This window comes from Littorina saxatilis, linkage group LG9 (genome assembly GCF_037325665.1).
Source record: "Littorina saxatilis isolate snail1 linkage group LG9, US_GU_Lsax_2.0, whole genome shotgun sequence".
Classification (NCBI taxonomy): Eukaryota; Metazoa; Mollusca; class Gastropoda; order Littorinimorpha; family Littorinidae; genus Littorina; species Littorina saxatilis.
The window spans coordinates 844,392-860,851 of NC_090253.1; positions in this window are offsets into that span (position 1 = coordinate 844,392).

The window sequence follows — 16,460 nt, forward strand, 5'->3', positions numbered from 1 at the left end:
TATTCGTCGTCACTTACTGGGAAGCCGTTCACGGAACAAGATGTTTTAGGATAGATAGATTTTTTTTGCTCTGTTCCGGGGCCCAGTGTTTTCTGCCAGCCTCCAGTTTTGTTTTAAGTTATTTTGTAGTTCAGGTTCAGTTGCTCGCCTTGAGTCTGTTTTAGATTATTGATGCTGTCAAAGGCGAGTATCCATTTCTGACTATGTTTCTTTTATTTACCGAATTCGTGTAATTTTCGTTTCGAATCTTTGTTTGTTATGACTTTCTGTCCGTTTCTTTGTCTTCTGTCCGTTTCTGTGTCTTCTGTCCGTTTCTGTGTCTTCTGTCCGTTTCTTTGTCTTCTGTCCGTTTCTGTGTCTTCTTTCCGTCTCTGTGTCTTCTGTCCGTTTCTTTGTCTTCTGTCCGTTTCTGTGTCTTCTTTCCGTTTCTGTGTCCTACGTTTATTCTATGTAGGGTTTTTCTAACATATTTTTGTCTTGGTGATTTTTTATTGATTTGCCGCCATCTTGTTTCGGCCGCCATTTTGTCGTCCATCTTTGATGTTTATGTTTTTAGGACACTTTTGATGTTTAGTTTGATGTTTCGATTCTAAGTTTAGTTCTTTCTTTTCTATCAGTTTCCACCGCTCCGCGCTTCTCGCTCACCGCTCCGCGCTTCTCGCTCACCGCTCCGCGCTTCTCGCTCACCGCTCCGCGCTTCTCGCTCCATGCTCCACGCTTCACACTCTACTGTTCTGCACTCTCACTCAAACTAGTCCTTTCTACTTCACATTTTAGCTTTAATTCACTTTCTAAACTTAGTTTAGTTTTTCCGCCACGCTCCGATATAGGTTACTTAGCCTCTCCATAGATTTATGTTTAGCCTTTTATATATTGATATTATGAGCTGATTCCGGATTACCATGACATCGACAAGTATTCAATAAACTTTAATTAATTTTCCAATTCTAGTGTTCGTTTTGTTTTGTGAGCGCGTCGGTTCTTTATAGCACCAAAATTACATCCTCCAGAATTTATATAAGCCATCACAGAATCTTACAGCTACTCAAGGGCAAGCACATTCTTCTTCTTCTTCTTCTTGTTCCTCTTCTTCTTCTTCTTCTTCGTTCATAGGCTGAAACTCCCACGTTCACTCATGATTTTGCACGAGTGGGTTTGTACGTGTATGACCGTGTTTACCCCGCCATTCAGGCAGCCATACGCCGCTTTCGGGGGAAGCATGTTTTTTTCGTGTTTCTATAACCAACCGAACTCTGACATGGATTACATGATCTTTTCCGTGCGCACTTGGTCAGGTGCTTGCGTGTACACACGAAGGGGGATAAGGCACTAGCTGGTCTGCGTGTTCAGATGTCCCCCGTTTCTCTTGTTCATGCCACAAACAAAGGACTCTGCGACTGATTGGCCGGAACAGACTTTAAAGACCATCAATTCCGCTCCAATTTTAAAACTAATCTGAAGAATTACAACCCTGAAGAAGGCAGTTTGTCCCTGCCGAAATATTGTCAAAGAAAGTACCAATATGGTTACTGCTGTGTCCTCTTTTTGTTTTAATCTGAAGAATATAATTATGTTGTAAAGTTGAGACTCCTCCAAAAATCCAAAACAATCATGTCTTAAGATGAAGGGAGTCTTAAAAAATTAATGGAGGTAAGTTACAGAATTTAAATTTGAATCACAATCAATCAGCCTATGAGGGACACAACCGTCCAATGCCGAAGAAGAAGAAGAATAATCACAGTTACAAAGAAAATCAAATTGTTTGAGATCGCAATTTGTGTTCGGTAGACAGTATCGCTCCAAGCACGACAGATAGAGGCGCAGCTGAAGCTCAGGGCTGGGCTGGAACAGAAGTGAGCTGAACAACGTTCTCAACCAACAACAAAAGCCCAATCTTTCTCTGCAAAATTGCCTCCAAACTTTTAGTGGCACACTTTGTATTACAAACCCTCAGTCAGGAACTTAGCAAAGCAAGACAGAAAAGTAGGAAACAAAGTGATGGAGAAAACGCTGACCTTGCAAATAAAGAGAAACAAAGGACGAATAGAAGAAAAGCTGGACTTGCAAATAAAGAAGAACAAATTGAAGGACGGGAAAAGGTGGACTGACAAATAAAAGCGAATGAAAATCGACCCGGGCCCATGTAATGATATTACCCGCAATACCTAGTGCCGGGCGGGTGGACTTTTTTCTCCGCGCAGGAAAACAAGTTAGAAGCAATGAGGTTCGAATGAAACTAGGGGGGGGGGGTGGGGGTGAAGAAGACGAGGCAAATTTAGCCTGGGTATAATCTCTTTGCTGCTAATGGCCCTGCCTATTCAATTTGCCAGAGATTCCACCAGCACGATTGATCAGGGCCCGCCATGCCATTGCCAACACGCCGGATTAATGTCACCGGCTATTTCCTTTTGGGGACGTTATACCGGGGGTGGGAGCAGATTGGAGGGTGGTGGGGGAGGGGGTTGGTTTCTCCTCGATTCCCGGAAAGCTTGCTAATTTAATTTGTGTGATTGTGGACTTTCTTGCCTTACCTAGCCGGTGTAGTTTAAACGAGTGTTGAAAACGGTGGCTAAGTGATAGTGTGTCTGACTCCAATACTGTCCTGTGTCCACGTAAAGGAACATTTGTTTGTGTGGTAGTGAGTGTGTTTGTTTCTTTTTTAGCTTGTAATGTTTGTTTGTTTGCTTGCTGTTGTTGTTCATACTTTTTTTTCCACTTCGACACTTTATATTGTAGACAGTTGATAATACATCAGAGACAACACACACATTGCACACTGCAAAATAAAACAAATGTAAATCAATGTATTTTATTGTTTTTCATTAATCGAAGCATAGGTGTTACCTGGACCCCATATACAAATAGGCAGGGATTATTGCAAGCAAAAATAAAACCACTATGAGAATAACAAAAACTGGCCTTCATCTAAATACAAAGTTATGACGCCTGCCACTTTACACAAGAACTTACTCCGTCTTTGTGTTTTGGTTTTTTTCTTTTTCTTTCTCCTTTTTACATTTAGTCAAGTTTTGACTGCATGTTTTAACATAGAGGGGGACTCGAGACGAGGGTCGTGGTGTGTGTGTGTGTGTGTGTGTGTGTGTGTGTGTGTGTGTGTGTGTGTGTGTGTGTGTGTGTGTGCGTGTGTGTGTGTGTGTGTGTGTGTGTGTGTGTGTGTGTTTATGTGTGTGTGTGTATGTGTAGAGGGATTCAGAGAAAACTACTTGACCGATCTTCATGAAACTATACATGATCGTTCCTAAATATGGTATCCCCAGACGTTTTTTACATTTTTTTGGTGAATGTCTTTGATGACGTCATATCCGGCTTTTTGTGAAAGTTGAGGCCAAACTGTCGTACCCTCATTTACGATTAATTTGATAGACATTTTAGCCGACCAATCTTCGACGAAGCCCGGACTTGGGGATTGCATTTCAGCTTCGAAGCTTAAACAGTGATTAATTAACAAGTTTGGTCATTAAAAATCAAAAAATGCTATTTAAAATTAAAATTTAGGTAATCGATCCATAAATCGTATTCTCTATTGTTTTCTGATTCCAAAAACATATAGATATGTTATGTTTGGATGCAAAAAGAAGCTCATCAATTAACAAGTCGCGTAAAGCGAAATTACATTTAGTCAAGCTGTCGAACTCACGGAATGAAACTGAACGCACTGTATTTGTTCACCAAGACAGTACAGCTTCGTCAATCCCCGCGAGAAGGAAATCACTCACCTCCCACGTGCAAAACGCAGTGAAATTAACACGCCAGAATAGCGCGGTAGCGTATTATGCTAAGCAGGAAAGCGCGCTTTTCTGTATTCTTGTTAAATTTCTGAGCTTGTTTTGAATACAACCTAACATATCTATATGTTTTTGGAATCAGGAAATGATAAAGAATAAGATGAAATAATTTTTGGATCGATTTCTTAAATTTTAATCGTAAGACTAATTAATCTATTTTCGTTAATTGTGATCACATTTTAAGAGTAAACATGACATATGTATATATTTTTAGATTCAGAATGTGATGAAGAATACGATGCAATCAATTTTAAATCTGTTTGCGAAAAATCGATTTTAATGACAACTTTAGCAAACTCATTAATTAATTTGTAAGCGGCCTCCAAGCTGAAATGCAATACCAAAGTCCGGGCTTCGTCGAAGATTACTTGACCAAAATTTCAACCAATTTGGTTGACTGAAAAATGAGAGCGTGACAGTGCCGCCTCAACTTTCACGAAAAGCCGGATATGATGTCATCAAAGACATTTATAAAAAAAAAATGAAAAAAATGGCTGGAGATACCATACTCAGAATCTCTCATGTCAAGTTTCATGAAGATCGGTCCAGTAGTTTTCTCTGAATCGCTCTACACACACACACAGACACACACACACACACAGACACACACACACACACACACACACACACACACACACACACACACACACACGCACAGACAGACAGACAGACACACATACACCACACCCTCGTCTCGATTCCCCCCTCTACGTTAAAACATTTAGTCAAAACTTGACTAAATGTAAAAAGATTACAGAAAAGCGTGCTTTCCTGCTTAGCGCAATAGAAGCTACCGCGCTTTACCGGCTTGTCAATTTCACTTCGTTTTGCACGTGAAAAGTGAGCGATTTCTTTGTCGCAGGGATTGACGAAGCTGTATTGTCTTGGTTCGACAGCTTGACGAAATGTAGTAATTTCGCCTTACGCGACTTGTTTGATCTTATTCTAGCATATCAGCATCAGAAAAGTAAAAGGGGAAAACAGCATAAAGAACAATTCCTGCTGTCGGAAATATTTATACAAGCTTCATGTACAGTGCGAGAAGTGTTCAAAGACTAGCAATTTCCAGTGCAAGGGAGGCAACCGTCTCTCTCACGTTCTCTACAAAAATGATTATCTCCCTTCACCATCCCTTCAAGCACACAGAGAAATTCAATAACTAATGATCCACACAATGTGAACAATAGACTCTGTGACAACAGCTCAGATTAAAATGAAAGCATTGTATAAAATTGAAGTATCGGATTGCAAAAACATGTGTGTCGAGGAGAGCGAACCCGGCCACGCGCACACACTTACAAAACACAGACATACACACACACTTACAAACACACACACACACACACACACACACACGCACACACACACACACACACACACACACACACACACACACACACACACACACACACACACACACTGTGTATTTTTCTTCTCGTGATAGTTTATCGTCATAGCGCTCAGTGTTTTCTGAAGTAATTTTGGACGAGTCCATCTCTCAACAATGGGGATGATCTCACGTCTCCAATATTATAATGAGCAAGTACAAAATGCTGCAGAAAAAGAGTAAACAGTTTTTCTCCAGTAAAACAACATCACTGTTATACTGCATCATTCTTGATTTAAATTTTACTGCAGTAAAATGTTTTGCTGCAAAAAAACAACCGATGCTTCGGCGAAAGATGACATTATGCAGAAATGCTGCAGAAAAAACGGATTTTCTCCAGCATTTGTTTTTCTCCAGAATAACTGAATAATGTCGTAATCCGCTAAGGATAGAAAGGATTGTCGAATCTAGACTGAAAAATTAAAGCGAAGCCAATCTTTCTTGGCACAAACCGTGCTCGGCTGTCAGAAATTTCCAGAGCTTAAAATACACACGTCAGCATGTGACGACGGGAAATTCATTAGCCAAGGCCAATGTGGTGGGTGTTTAGTCAAAACTTGACTAAATGTTTTAACATAGAGGGGGGAATCGAGACGAGGGTCGTGGTGTATGTGCGTGTGTGTGTGTGTGTGTGTGTGTCTGTCTGTCTGTCTGTGTGTGTGTGTGTGTGTGTGTAGAGCGATTCAGACTAAACTACTGGACCGATCTTTATGAAATTTGACATGAGAGTTCCTGGGTATGATATCCTCAGATGTTTTTTTAATTTTTTTGATGAATGTCTTTGATGACGTCATATCCGGCTTTTCGTGAAAGTTGAGGCGGCACTGTCACGCTCTCATTTTTCAACCAAATTGGTTGAAATTTTGGTCAAGTAATCTCCGACGAAGCCCGGACTTCGGTATTGCATTTCAGCTTGGTGGCTTAAAAATTAATTAATGACTTTGGTCATTAAAAATCTGAAAATTGTAAAAAAAAAAACATTTTTATAAAACGATCCAAATTTACGTTTATCTTATTCTCCATCATTTGTTGATTCCAAAAACATATAAATATGTTATATTTGGATTAAAAACAAGCTCTGAAAATTAAATATATAAAAATTATTATCAAAATTAAATTTTCCAAATCAATTTAAAAACACTTTCATCTTATTCCTTGTCGGTTCCTGATTCCAAAAACATATAGATATGATATGTTTGGATTAAAAACACGCTCAGAAAGTTAAAACGAAGAGAGGTACAGAAAAGCGTGCTATCCTTCCCAGCGCAACTACTACCCCGCTCTTCTTGTCAATTTCACTGCCTATGCCGTGAGCGGTGGACTGACGATGCTACGAGTATACGGTCTTGCTGCGTTGCATTGCGTTCAGTTTCATTCTGTGAGTTCGACAGCTACTTGACTAAATGTTGTATTTTCGCCTTACGCGACTTGTTTCTTCTTCTCAGAATTGCTATTTTCATTCCTTTGCACGAGGTACGTATGGACGTAATATGAACATAATTTTGCTTTCGTCTGATGGATATTGTGATTGCAATTTGATGAGAGAACCTGAATAGTATTTGCGTTGACTGATCCCGGGGTTTTAATGAACAATAACAACACTCTATTGTCCATTCAAATGAGTAGCCTACATTAAAATGGAAAATATTCTTTAACGCATCCAAACTGCCTGTCAACGATTTAAGGAATACATTTCAGTAAAATTGGTTGGACATACAATAAGGCAATAACACACAGACACATAGATACTTGTATTAACGAAGCCAGGTGTATGTTGGTTTCAGGCCAACAGATGGACTGAATTTCTTGATATCGCTTCACACAAATTGTTGTTGTTATTGTTGTTGCTATTGTTGTTGTTGCTCTTGTTGTTTTGCATGGTTTTTTGTTTGATTGTTTAATACTTTCTTTGTTTGCCGTTGTTGTTCAAACGTTGTTGTTTTTACTTCCACACTTGATATTGTTGATGGTTGAGAATACATTATTCGAGTAGACAACACACACATTACACATTGCAAAAGAATAAAACAGATGAATGTATTTGTATTCATTAGTTTAAGCATGGGTGCTACCTGGATCCCATCTTACCAGTCCATAACATCTTACCAGTCCATAACATCTTACCAGTCCATAACATCTTACCAGTCCATAACATCTTACCAGTCCATAACATCTTACCAGTCCATAACATCTTACCAGTTCATAACATTATCAGGTCCCGAACCAAGCGACACAACTGTCCATAACATTATCAGGTCCCGAACCAAGCGACACAACTGTCCAACGCTGACGCCTGAGAAGAAATGCAAGCAAACAAGACACCAGTGAAGAAGAACAAAAGTCAGTGTTGTTGTTGTTGTTGTTGTTGTTGTTGTTGTTGTTGTTGTTGTTGTTGTTGTTGTTGTTGTTGTTGTTGTTGTTGTTGTTTAATCATAAATGAAAAGAGAACATAAGTAAGACAAATAACTCCTCCTGTCGGAAATACGTAAACTATTGAAAAGTTCGAGGGGTGAATACATGCAATTCGCAGTGCAAGGGAGGCAACCGTCTGTCTCACACTTGCTACGCGTATGATTCTCTCCCTTCCATGCTTGTTGAATAGACGTTTTCCTGCCTGGATTTTCAAGCGCCCAGCTTTTCGCGTACAAACAGGAAACACGTGGTCAACCTGTTAAAACCACGATCGCAGCGAATAACTGACTCTGGTGTGTATGCTATGCAGTATCCGCTCGATTCCATCCAATTGTGTTCGATAATAGGCAGATCGGATTTTACGATTATATGCGGCCATGCCCGCGGGATAGCTTTCCCAAAATGATAGCCGACAACGTATTTTGCCTGAGGTAACGTGAGTTTCGCTTGAGGTCGAGGTCACGGCAGCTTTGGAAACTGACACGTGTGCTTGGCGATCACTGCAGGCAACTGACAACTGACACGTGTGCTTAGCGATCACTGCAGGCAACTTGACTGACACGTGTGCTTAGCGATCACTGCAGGCAACTGACACGTGTGCTTAGCGATCACTGCAGGCAACTGACACGTGTGCTTAGCGATCACTGCAGGCAACTGACACGTGTGCTTAGCGACCACTGCAGGCAACTCAGTGACACGTGTGCTTAGCCATCACTGCAGGCAACTGACACGTGTGCTTAGCGATCACTGCAGGAAAGTGATACGTGTGCTTAGCGATCAGTGCAGGCAACTGACACGTGTGCTTAGCGATCACTGCAGGAAAGTGACACGTGTGCTTAGCGATCAGTGCAGGCAACTGACACGTGTGCTTAGCGATCACTGCAGGAAAGTGACACGTGTGCTTAGCGATCAGTGCAGGCAACTGACACGTTTGCTTAGCGGGACGGAACCTGCACACACATGCACACACAATCGCACACACAGACACACACACACACACACACACACACACACACACACACACACACACACACATGCCCACACATACACGGGACAGTGTTAATTAGTTAGTTAGTTACTTAGTTAGCTAGTAAGTTAGTTAGTTAGTTAGCTAGTAAGTTAGTTAATTAGTTAGCTAGTTAGTTAGCTAGTAAGATAGTTAGTTAGTTAGTTAGTTAGTGTAATGATATCCATGGTACCTGTGAAACACCAGGAACCCAGTACCTCTGAGCTATAGCGGATAGTGTTATATTGTGCTTACTGAGAGTATCTTCCCTTTCCTTACGGCTGTACTTCCTGCAAGATGGATACCTCAATACAATGTGGAAACTGAACTACTTCTCCTGAGTCTGCAGTGAGCGTGAGTGAATGACACACATTCAACAGCATGAACAGTAAACAATAACATCACATGGTGGCAGCGCGGGTAGTGAATATGTGCTCCCAAACCCCTGACATCGTCAGAGCGTAGTTTTAGGCAGCAGCACGAACCACGTGTCAAACTTCTAGCCGCACATTCCACGTGTCACGCAAGCTTTATCATGGCAGAACGCGGTCCCATACCAGCGCAAAGATGACACACTGACGCTGAAACAAGCACATGATCTATGTCGCTCACATGAAGCAAGTGTCACCCAGATGGAGAAAATGAGCAGCCTGAGCAAACCATTCACAGTTGATGCAGTCAACTCAAGAATCATGAACACCAAAGCATGCGGTAACTGTGCACGCACCAAGAAAATGCCCAGCGTTCAACACGAAATGTGGAAAGATGAACCACTGGAAGAAGTATTGTCGCAATAGCAAGACGAACAGCCACGGCAACCAAAGCTCGCCTCAACGAGGAAGAGGAAACCAACAAGGAGGCTTCTGGCAGAGAAGACGCTCCGGCACACCTCATCGCCATCGCCCTCACGACTTCGTCAACGCCGAAGACGAAAACGACACAGACTACGACAAGGGTAACATCACCTTCGAACCAACCAACTTCTCTACAGTCGGCAGCAGCGACGAGCGCACAGAAGTTTACGCCAATCTGTCTATCAAGCTCAGCAAGATCAAACATGCAAAACTCAAGGTGAAAGTCGACACAGGGGCGCAAGGCAACATCATGCCACTGATAATATTTCGACGCATATATCCACAACTGCTGGATGAAGATGGTTACCCGAAACCAGGATCTACACAACAAAGAAGAACCAGACTGATTGCTTACAACGGCAGCGTCATCAATCAGTTCGGATCTGTTACTCTACCCTGCAAGTACGGAGAATCAAAGTGGCACACTGAAGAGTTCTACATCACAGATGCTGATGGACCAGCTATCCTAGGCCTACCAGGAAGTACAAGACTTCAACTAGTCACACTTCACTGTCCGATTCAGAAGACACCAGTGAAAGCTGACCCAACTCCAATACAGGATGCGAAAGAACTCAAGCGTCTCTACCCTGACAGATTTGAAGGCATTGGAGAGTTCCACGGAGATCTTCACATCACGCTGAAAGAAAATGCACAACCAGTCATTCAACCTCCACGCAAGTACCCCATCCAACTACTACCAGAAATCAAAGCGGAGCTCGAAAAGATGCAGAAGAGTGGAGTGATCGTACCTGTTGAGGAACCTACCGACTGGGTGAACTCATTGGCCTTTAGCAGAAAGTCCAGTGGTGGTATAAGAATATGCCTCGATCCCAAAGACCTCAACAAAAGCATCAAAAGAACGCATCACAAGACGCCAACACTTGAAGAGATCACAAATCGATTCAGCGGAGCCAAACTTTTCAGCAAGTTGGATGCCCGACATGGCTACTAGTCAGTCAAGCTCGACGAAGAATCCAGTCGTTTCACTACGTTCAACAGCCCTTGCAGAAGATTTCGTTTCGTTCGACTACCTTTTGGCTTGAGCGTAAACCAGGACATATTCCAAAACCACATGGACCAGATCCTCAGCCAGTGTCCGGGAACCCTTGGCATCACAGATGACGTCGTTGTCTATGACAAAGACGAGGATGAGCACGATCGCAACCTCCGTCAACTGATGGAAGTGGCAAAAAGATGGGTCTAGTCTTCAACGAGGACAAGTGCTACATCAAGCGCAAACAGGTCAAGTTTTTTGGCATGATCTACGACGCTGACGGTGTACACCCGGATCCTGAGAAGACAACAGAGATCAAGAACCTACGATCACCAAAGAACCTCACCGAGCTACAGCAGTTCCTCGGCATGGTGCAATACATGTCTTCCTTCATCCCAAGGCTGGCAGATCACACGGCATGGTGCAATACATGTCTTCCTTCATCCCAAGGCTGGCAGATCACACGGCATGGTGCAATACATGTCTTCCTTCATCCCAAGGCTGGCAGATCACACGGCATGGTGCAATACATGTCTTCCTTCATCCCAAGGCTGGCAGATCACACGGCATGGTGCAATACATGTCTTCCTTCATCCCAAGGCTGGCAGATCACACGGCATGGTGCAATACATGTCTTCCTTCATCCCAAGGCTGGCAGATCACACGGCATGGTGCAATACATGTCTTCCTTCATCCCAAGGCTGGCAGATCACACAGCATGGTGCAATACATGTCTTCCTTCATCCCAAGGCTGGCAGATCACACGGCATGGTGAAATACATGTCTTCCTTCATCCCAAGGCTGGCACATCACACGGCATGGTGCAATACATGTCTTCCTTCATCCCAAGGCTGGCACATCACACGGCATGGTGCAATACATGTCTTCCTTCATCCCAAGGCTGGCACATCACACGGCAGCTTTGAGAGCACTCACCAAGAAAGATGTGCAGTGGGAATGGAACAGTTCTCACCAGAAAGCCTTTCAGAAGGTCAAGGACATGATCTGTGAAGACACAGCGCTGACGTATTTTGATATCACCAAACCAGCTGTCGTCCAAGTCGATGCATCACAGCAAGGATTAGGAGCAACCCTGATCCAGGACGACAAGCCGATTGCATTCGCCAGCAAAGCGCAGAGACTGAGAAACGGTATGCGAACATCGAGCGCGAGCTACTCGCAGTCGTGTTCGGATGTGAACGTTTCAACACCTACGTGTTCGGGAAGCACTTCACTGTGCAATCAGACCACAAACCCTTGGAGCAGATTCAGAAGAAGAGCCTAGCGAGCACACCTCCCAGACTCCAAAGAAGGATGCTTCGCCTGCAGTTGTATTATCATAATAATACCCCTTGTTTCCATCGACACTGACGCAACAACTATGACCACAGGTTAAGCCAGCAGATGATAAAATCATAATAATACCCCTTGTCATCATTTTCACGAGTTTTCATTCACAAGCACCTGGGAAATAAATCTCATGTTCCCCAGGCAATAAATCCCCGGTTACCATAGTTGCAGGAAGCAGGTTATACATGGATAATCAAAAGCAAACCCAATAGAAACGCTCGGGGATTCTTCGGCTCTTTTCATTGGTGTTTCCCCAGACCTAAACAGACGACACGACACTGCTTTGCAAAGTTCCAAAAACGAACTGGCAAACTGGCAAAAGTAAACAAAAAACAAAACTACTTCATGAAAGGTCATACATTCATCAACAACAAATGAAACCTAGCGATATGTTTTGTCTTCTTACAGAGTCATGGAGTGCGTGTATCTGTGTTTCGATACACAGACGTTGGGAGAAACACGAACGTCAAGTTGAAGTAAAACGACCCCTGACACACACATTTTGACATGTGCACAAGACGTTGTATCGATAAACGAAGCACAAATAAGAAACAATAATAAAAGCAAAGAAACAGACAGGCAGACATATAGAGATAGACAGCAACAGAAACAGAGCCAGATGAATACAGATAGAGAGAGAGAAAAGAAAGGAATAGAGAGAAAGAGAGACAGAACATTGAACATTGAACATTGAACATTGAACTTTATTACAGGAAAGATAGCATTAGGTCCGTAGGACCTTTCTTACAGCTAGTCCTGATCTAAGCAAAATAGTTATAATCGAAATGGGAATACATAGGAACAAACTTTTTATGATGAAACGCAGACACACGCAATAATAGTAATATAAGAATAAGATCATTTTTTATCGACATGTGATATACAGATATACAACCATACATTATCAGAACACACACACACACATATATATACACGCACACGCACACGCACACACAAAGGCACACATACATTTCAGCAACCAGGCACATTACATTAAAGTGATGTTTGAATGTATTTTTGCAGATGTGTTTTGAATGTTTTAAGGTTACTGGTCGATTTTAAGCATGTAGGTAGGGAGTTCCAGACATAAGCTCCCGAGTATGAAAGACTAGTTTTAAATATGTCAATGCGTGGCTTCGGGCAGGCCAGATTATGCTTGAAAGTGGAATACCGAGAAGGTGTTGATTGAAACAAGTGAGTTAGATATTCGGGTGCTTGGTCATGTAGGATCTTGTGCATGAAAACTGATTTATTAAATAAAAGCTGTTGTTTAAGTTGAGGTATATTGAGGGCTGTCAGTTTTGCGTCAGTAGTTAGTGATGGGTCAGGCAGAATGAGTTTAGCTGACCTACGATGACGAGAATTTATAGTTTTGAATAATGCATCACTACAGCCATCCCAGATGACAGAGGCATAATCAATGTGAGGTTTGATGTGGGCGTTGTAGAACATTTTTCGGGCGTCTAAAGTTATGACTGACTGAAGTTTTGAAAGTAGGAATAAATTTCTTGAAACGCGTTTACACAGATGTTCAATGTGGGAATGCCACCTAAGCTTATCATCGATAATCACGCCTAGCAGTTTGTGTTCGCTAACCTTTTCTATTGAGTTTCCGTTGATGGTGAGATCTAGTGAGAGGGGGGACAACTGATGCTTCTGGCGCGTTGTAATTACCATTGATTTAGATTTCAGAGGGTTTAGGACCATGTTGTTTTCAGAGCACCATTGTGAGATGTCTCTAAGGGTGTGCTGAAGAGATTGTTGAATATTTTCAAGACGTCTATTTTGTGTCCGTAGTGTTGTGTCATCAGCGAGCATGTGGCATTCTACTGAGTTGTCAGAGAAGTGAAGTGGAAGGTCATTAACGTAAATACAGAAAAGAATAGGACCTAAGACAGAGCCCTGGGGTACTCCATATAACACGGACTCCTCTCTTGAGTACGCACCATGTACATAGACTTGTTGCGATCGGTTTTCAAGGAAAGACTGAAAGAAAGACAGAGAGTCAGATCCATTGAGATATAGTGATAATTTGTTGAGGAGAATTTTATGATCAACGAGGTCAAAGGCCATAGAAAAATCTAAGTATACGACCCCAGAGAGCTGGGAGGAATTTATGGCTGACAGACATTTGTCTGTCAAAAGCGAGAGCGCAGTAGAACATGAGTGGTTACTGCGGAAACCAGACTGCAAGGGGTGGAAAAGGGCCAAACGGTCCATGTATTTTGTGAGATTAATGTGAATATGTCTTTCAAGAAGCTTTGATAGTACTGAGAGTAAAGAAATAGGGCGGTAGTTGCTAATATCAGAAGTGTTTTTGGATTTGGGGAGAGGAATAACTTTAGCTTTCTTTAGTGCTTGCGGAAAGGTGTTGCGCTGTATGCAGAGATTAAAGATATATGTGAGAGAGTCAACTGTGTAAGGAAGGGAGAGTTTTAATAAGTGGTTGCTGATTTCATCAGGTCCTGAAGATTTTTTGTTCTGAAGTTGTGAAATCAGTCTTCCTAATTCGTGCACTGCAATGGGTGGGATTTGAAAGGGTGCTTTATTCGCCGTCTTTTGTTTGCAGTAGAGGGATAGATTGTCAGAGTTGTTGGGAGAGGCATTGTCAGGGTTGCTAAGAGAGGTAGCTACAGACGAAAAGTGAGAGTTAAAGATGTCTGGCGTTAAGTGACGGGGGATCTGGGTGGAGTTAGAGGTGGAACCTCTGATGAGTGAATTTAGTGCACGCCAGATCTGCGAGATATCCCGGTTATTCTCAACGAGTTTATTAAAGTAAGCTTTCTTTGAGTCACGAACCATGTTTTTTAACCTATTTCTAGCTGTTTTATAATCTTGGAACTGTTTAGCTTTTTTTAACAGGTCACGCTGATCCATGGCTTCAGTTATTTTATTGGACATCCAGGGTGGAAGTTTAGGATGTTTTACTCTCATTTTCTTTATAGGTGCGTGCTTGTTTATTATAGGTAGTAGGGTGTCATACCAACATTCTAATGCTTGATCAGGGACCGTGTGGTTGAAAACTTGGTCAAATCGTGCTACGTTGAGATCGGACAGGAAGGAATCACGATCAAAATTTTTAAAGGATCGAAAAGATATGACTGTGTGACCTTTATGATTTGATTTTGGCATTTTAGTGGTTTTAGTACAGAATATTGGAGAATGATCACTAATGCTAAGATCTGCGAGTGAAGCATTTAGTACTGAGGAGTGGTTGTTTGAGTAGATGTGATCAAGCAAAGTAGATGAAGTTTCTGTGACTCTAGTAGGTAAAGTTATAAGCTGCTTGAAACCTAGTGATGATACAATCCCATCCCATCGAGGCTGAGGTTTTAATAAGTCAATATTAAAGTCCCCGAGTAACAGGATGTCTGCGTGAGGTTTACATTTATACACTGTATCTATCATCTCGATAAGGTCATCGTACCAGTCACCAATGGCAGAAGGGTTTCTGTAAAGAAAACAAACAAGAGTAGAAGGGGCTGTTTCCTTTAGTTTAAACTCTAGCCACATGCATTCAATGTCTTTGTGTTCTAAGTCAGGTCTTCTACGCGTGTATTGAACAATGGAAGAGTGGATGTAAGCAGCGATGCCATTTTCACCCGTACGACGGGAATCACGACGTATGACGTCATACTCAGGGATACGGATGCGGGTATCGGGGATGCTGTCGTGTAAGCGTGATTCGGTGATGCCGTATAAGTGGTACACGGGGGTTGCGCTGTGTAGAAAATTGCATATGTCTTGTACTTTGGCATCTAGATGGTAAACATTTAAATGACCAACATGCAGCATTATCAAACACAAGAAGAAGGAATACACGAAAACTTCAAACAAAGAATTAAAGCAAATAAGCAAGAACAACTCAAGAAATACGGCAGCAGCTAATTAAAATCACTAGCAATGGCTGTCGGTAAAAACATAATAAAACATTCAGCGTGCAAGTGTAACTAATAAAGGCACTTTGATCGCTATGGTCACACGGTCACACAGGTCCGACCAAGTCAATTAAAACACAATGGTCACTCAAAGTCAGTGGGTCAAGTCAAAATAAAACACAATGGTTACCATCAGTGTTCACGAGGAGAACTGAATTACCATGTAATATAGTCCATTGTGGAGTTCAAAATAGATACCGGTAAGCACATGAGGCAGACGAGCAATATCCTTAAAATAAGTTCACTCCAGAAATTAAACTTGCGATTTTCACGAAGGAAGACAATTTAGTCACTAGGAATTACGCACGGCCAAGGTACGTACGAACAGACACACATTCATGATGAACTGCTATTTCGTAAACACTCATACATAGACACACACAAACACACACACACGCACACACGTACACGCACACACACCCACAATTAACATAACGCTTGTGCCCTCAGTAAGGACATCAGCATGGGAAGGAGAGCGGGACCATTGAATGACGGATGGGGAGGAGTGGGGTAATAATCTCTTCTGGGTGGAGACTGGGCAATGGGGTAACCAGCAGAGATCGGCCAATCAGGCTGATTGCGGGCGGACTGGAGACGGTCACGTGGATTGGAAGAGCCCCGCTGTGGCGATGGCTGGAGGCGGTTGACCTGATTGGGGCGAGAGGACCAGGTAGAGTGGTTACCGGGGAGGAGATGGTCACGTAGGTAGGGAG